The sequence below is a fragment of the Cheilinus undulatus genome, linkage group 16, assembly GCF_018320785.1.
Source record: "Cheilinus undulatus linkage group 16, ASM1832078v1, whole genome shotgun sequence".
Lineage (NCBI taxonomy): Eukaryota > Metazoa > Chordata > Actinopteri > Labriformes > Labridae > Cheilinus > Cheilinus undulatus.
Genome location: NC_054880.1, coordinates 9,526,198 through 9,532,290, shown reverse-complemented (window position 1 = coordinate 9,532,290; position 6,093 = coordinate 9,526,198).

Sequence of the window (6,093 nt, the reverse complement as noted above, 5' to 3'; positions counted from 1 at the left end):
TGGCTTTTTTGTAGGTCTCATGATGATCAGTATGCAGACCAAAACTCAAAAGGCTTGGCTGGGTTAAATGGCTGAAGGACCTAATTGAACAGATTGTACGGGGAAAAAATCATTATTGAAAATTCAGGGATTGGTTTGGCCCTGCTCTATGGTGAAAACTCACAGTTTCCACAGCTTTAGATCTCCATCTTGTCTAGAATTATCTAAAAAAAAATTTGCAGTGGATAAGATGAAATCCCTAGGCAGAGTTTGTTAAAATGTGAGACCTGTAAAATGTCCAAAAAAAGCGCCAAATTTTGACTTTTACCCTTTATGATCTCACTTCCTGTACATATTTTTAAAAGACAGTAAATACGTTTTTTGTTCATTTGGACATGATGCATTTGTGTTTTGATTTTCATGCATGTTTCCTAAACTCTGTGGAGGGGTCCACCAAAAAAAAAGGACGAATTTCTTGACACATACACAAAATCACCAAAATATGTAACGTTTTAACAGGATTGATTTATCTGCAAAATCTGGTGGTAATTTTTTCAGCATGTTGGGGAATCGTTTTGAGAGAAGTTTTAAATAAAACCACCTACAGATAGACGAGGCTTCTCGCTCTGAGGTCGGTGTTCAGGCCCTTATTAACTCCATATTGCAGGACAACCTGCGCTCTTATCCCAGGATAGCAGGACTGACAAGTAGAGATCTTCTGTCTTTCTGGTACATGAGGGGATTGTGGACTGGCCAGAAAATCCTGAAAAAGTGATTTTTGCATAATATGTACCCTTTAACCTTGTCATGTCAACAGGTGACATTTATGGGCTGTCGTTGTACTTAACCACTGATCTCAAAAGTGCACAGACAGGCTGACATTTAGAGAGTTTGCATTCCTTCACATTTAGTCCACATGCCATTATTTTTTAGGGGAAGAGCTGCAAGACTAAATTCATCTGTAGCATTAAAGTCAGTGCATTGACTGATTGCTCTGAGCATCCAGCACTCCTCAGACTCAGGTTTTAAACGTTACGGTTAAGTTACATGTTCATCCAATCTCTGGAAAGTTTGCATTTGACAGTTCTTATAATTTGCAGTGCAGTTACCACCTATAGGTGATGCTTCTTTTTGACTCACTTGCACGGATTTAGTGGGAGCAAGGCTGTGATTCATTGTGAAGCAGACCCTCTCTGGTATTGACCCCCTGTTAGATGAGAGATTTTCACCTTTTATTAGACCGTAAACTGTGAAGGGAGACTGTAAATGAGAAGAGGAAAGAGCGCTGTGACATACAACAAAGGTCTCGTCTAAATTTGAACCCGGGATGTTGCAGGCACATGTTACATGCTGTTATATGATCTACTACATACTTAGACTGCCAGACCACCACGCCACTTTTACTTTCTGCTTTATAGAAGCCAAGTCATAATTCTGATGTTTCCGACAGCATGTGAAGGCAGCATAAATTACAGGAAAGTAGTGATATCATCAGATTACATGCAGAATAAATCCTCCTGGAGTCTAACTTTAAATCATTTTAACGTCTTCTGTGAACTTTTTGGATGGTTCTGTGACATTCGAGAGCCCTCTCCTTCCGTTAACGTTAGCCCCGGTTCATCTCTTGTTATCCTGCTCACAGCACATCTCAGTCACCACGTTGACCTCCTTCCAGGCTCACGTCTCTCTGAAGCGTCTCCCATGCTGTTTGGCTGCGACCTCCTCTCTAAATATAGACCGTGGCCGATAGGACTGACGTGGCAGGAGAAACACAAACCTGGAGACGAGCTGCGCACACAAACACGCTCTCAGATTTGTCCAAACACACATGTGTGGGCTCATGTTCGTTCACACACCGGTGATCTCTGAAACGCACGGATAGGATGATGAGCTCGCACACGCAGCGTGAGCACAGTCTGAACCTGCTCTAATCTGAACCCCTACGTCAAACATTCCCAACGTCATCCAATCCACTTTACAGCCCCGCAGAGGACCAAATTATCCTGCTCTAATTAATGGGGAGTCATGAAGACAAGTGAGCACACATCCTGTGTTGTTAAAGCTAAAACTTTTTTTATTTGAGTCAGCAGAGTGTTGCCACAAACCTCCTCAAATCTCAGAGCTAGGTGGGCTTCACTTACAGAACCTGTCAGTCACATCCATGTGGGAAAATCAGATACGGCCAGCCTGCTGAGTAGAAAACCTGACAAAGTGACGAATACCCCAAAGGTCTGCAGTGACCATTTGTTCTAGGCTTGTCAACAGTGTCAGAATCTGCATTTTTTAAAATGTATTTATGGATTTCACCTTTATGTACATCTAAGTTTCTTCACCTCTCTGCAAAAACAAGGAACCAGAGACCGGTAACACAAGAAGTCAATCTGTCTTATTGCTAAAGAAAATGCAAACACTTTTCGTGCCTTGTTTGTTAGAAAAGCCGGTAAGTTAACAAAGAGTTAGATCAATAAGGAGGTTTGGTTTGGTGCACTTTTGGGCCCATAGAAAATTAGAAAACGTGCTGACATCTTCTATCTGATGTGCCTTTTCTGATTGATATGATGTATTTTTTACTTGCTAATGTACTTTATATCTTTTGTTAATATGTTTGATATCATGCATTTTCATTATTTATATGCTCGATGTCACTGTAAATGAGGGCTAGCCCTCAATGATTTTCAAGTCTAAATAAAGACAAATAAATAAAATAAATCTTTGAAAATATCAGAGCTGACCCCAAGCATGGGGGCGCTGGTGGGAACCCTAAACATTTTAAATGAAGCCCCAAATTCCTTTGCACATGTGCGCTCACGCCGAGCCTTGTTTCCCCACGACAAAAGAGCAGGACAGAGATGTCAGAGTGGCGGAAAAAATTTCCCTGTTGTCTCCTGATTGTAACAAACAGCAGTGCTGGTACAGAGATAGAGCAGAGAAACTCAGAGAAAGTTACTAAAGATGTAATGTAGGCAGTATTTCTATCTCATAATTGTAGGAGCTAACAAATGAGCACACCGAATACTTTCATCTGAGCTATTCCAACAGACAGCTGCAGGTAATGAAGAGAGAAAGAGAGAGATCAGCAGGGAATGAGAGGTAAACAGCGCACACTACTGATTAAATTGTATCTGAAACTCTTGATAATGGAAAACATTTCTGTATTAACCTATATTAGCACCATAAATATATAATATAGGCCTGAAATACTTTAGGTATGTAGTTCTTGTTCTGGCATTTATTATGTCCTGCTGGCTCCCCACTTCCATTAATGCTGTTTAACCTTTGGATATAAACATATTGTGGGAGCTATGGAGCATGTGTAGAGCACGAAGATTAGTTTGGGTCGGGTTGTGGTGTTTACATGCAAAAGCACTGGTGGACTCAGGGTCTGGGCAGAGGAAGTTATTACCCAACCAGTGCCCTAATGTTTAAAAAATAAAAAAAATGCTGTGAAAGGGCCCTCTTGGAAGCACCCAGGAAAGATAAACATGATAAAGTTCTCTCAAGGATTATAAAGTATGGACAAAATTTCAGAAAATGTTATTTATTAATTTATTTACATGTATTTCACCAGGAAGGCCTCATTGAGATTAAGGATCTCATTTACAAGAGAAAATGCTTTCTTAGTGGGCATAATTGAACCAAGTGCCCTTTTTAGAGCCTTCTTAGAAGGGACATTAAGGCAAGGGGCCCTCTTTGGATATTTCTAAGGGGGCAAATTCTGGCAAAGTGCCCTCTTTGGGTATTCTTTAGAGGAGAAATTTGACAAAGTGCCCTATTTTGAGCCTTATAACAGGGCAAAATCTCTATCTATCTCTTTGTGGGAAAAACTTGGAAAAGTCTCCTCTTTGGTTCCTTTTTAGTGTCAAAATTTGGCAAAGTACCCTCTTTCCAGAATGTGAAAGAGAACTTACTTAATGTGAAAAAATCCACCAAGCAAATAGCAGTTGCCCTTTCTTTTTCTTTTTTTTTGCCTCTGCCCCTCAACCATCTTTCACTACTCGGCAAAGTAAATTAATCCTCCATGCCATTATCTCTGTGTTAGTGTGACATGAGAAATTTGACTTTCAGTGATTTCACCTGGGCTGACATCAACATGTATAATAAAAGTACATTTTTAGTCAGTTTAATACAATAAATGACTTTTTTACGTTGTAGAAACTAAATGAGAGTAACACACTGAAGCAAGAAGAAAAATGTATTTCAGTGGAAGAGAACTGGGCCGTCAAAGTCCACAGAAAACACTCTGAGACTTCTCTTAAACCCTTCCACAGAGTGCCCCCTCTTTTCATATTGAACACACAGTTTAACATATTTATGTCTGATTCTGTATTTTGAGTCCAGATGGTCTAACGGAGCATGCCCAGTCCTTGTTTCTCATGTTTGACTGCCAGATCTCCACTATGCTGCACCCAGAAGTCATTCACCCTCAACGTCACCCAATCCACCGGAAAGAAAATAGAGCGTACACAACGAAAACTGATATCAATCGCTTGAATATTTGCAATTTAACTGGATCAAACCCAGAGCAGAAGTATGAGGGAGAAGGAAGCTGCACATTTCTAACGTTTACACCGAAGAGGACACACCCAAACAGAAATGGAAACCACAGCAGCATCTAGTTTTCACTCATAATATGTCACGCATGGAGATTATTACTGTCAGTTTTGTCAGGACAGCAAATGTAAATATAGACATTTCTCTGCATCTACTTAATTCATTCTAATTTTAAAGCTCCATTTTAGCTGTATAGCTGCATCAGGAGATCATAAATATCTTCATTTGAAACAGTGTGTTCTATATGAACGTACGAGCTACGGCTATTAAGAATAAGACTAATGTTGTAATACAATTTTATTGAATATGTCTCGATTTGCACGCCACACCATTGCTCCAATTGTCCTTGATACCTCTAAGCAGACTTTTAGGGTGTACTGGTTCAAACTGATCACTCATAGAAATATCACAAATGTACAGATTTTCACTGTCATAAAATGTTAAGCTGAGTCTTCATTCAGGGACAACCCCTGTATAATGCATCCATTGCTGTGACATGCTGATGTACTGTTGAAACCACTTCCTGTTTGTACAGTTGCATTTTTGTTGCAAGTTTACACATTAAATTTACTCTGTTTTACTTCTTAGCACAGATGTTTATAGCTGTTGTGTGTTTGGGAAGCATCATACTGTTTAGTGGCTTTTCTCTCGGCCTCCTAACCCTGTTTTATTGCAGCCTAGCATAGCCTAGCTTAGCTTTAGCTTTGCACTGAGCCTAGCGTTGGCTTCTCGCTCTGCCTCTCCCTCTCCTGCTCTGGCCTGGTGAGCCAAATGCTTAGTTTTGCCCCACACTCCTTGACTGATAATGGTATTTGTATCTCAAGTGTGAATGGTAAGATCTAAATGTTTTGAGCAGGACCTTAAAGGGACATATTATGCAAAAGTCACTTTTTCAGGCTTTTCCAACAAAATGGACCAACAAACTTCACAGGCATGTTTTGAAGACCCCTGAGACCGATATAAACTTTCTTAAAAGGGTAAAATATGTCCCCTTTAACAGCCAAATTTGCTGCAGTTGAGACTTCTAAGCTTGTGTAATTCTGTTGATGAATTTCAATTAGAACTCAGAAATCCATGAACTTTTAAACAGTATTCATACCTGAAAAGTCCTTAGTTTTTAGATTGATCTGTAAAACAGAAATGCCTCTAGGAAGCCCTTTAGCTTAATTGATCCTAGTCTGACATTTTCACATGAATGAAGCCCACAGCTGGGATTCTGTCTGCTCAGATTGAAATGTTGAATGTCAGACAAGTTTATAATCAATCAGAGAAAAACAAACCAAGAAAAACTAATGAGGTTAAACATAAGTATGAGCATACTGTTGTAAGATCTGCTGTTTGCCTTTAACTTTCAGATCAGTCTTTTAGAGGGGCCGCTTCCCTGTCAGGAATGACCCCAGCTAAATAAAGTATGAACCCTGTCTAAGACCATCAATGTGAGTTTTCCATGAACAAGTGTTGCTCATACAGCCCAGGTTTTCTGTCCAGGGATCTCTGTTTCCAGAAGTCAGGGTGGATTTGAGGACTGGAGGAAATGAGAGAGTAATCTTGACTGACAGACCT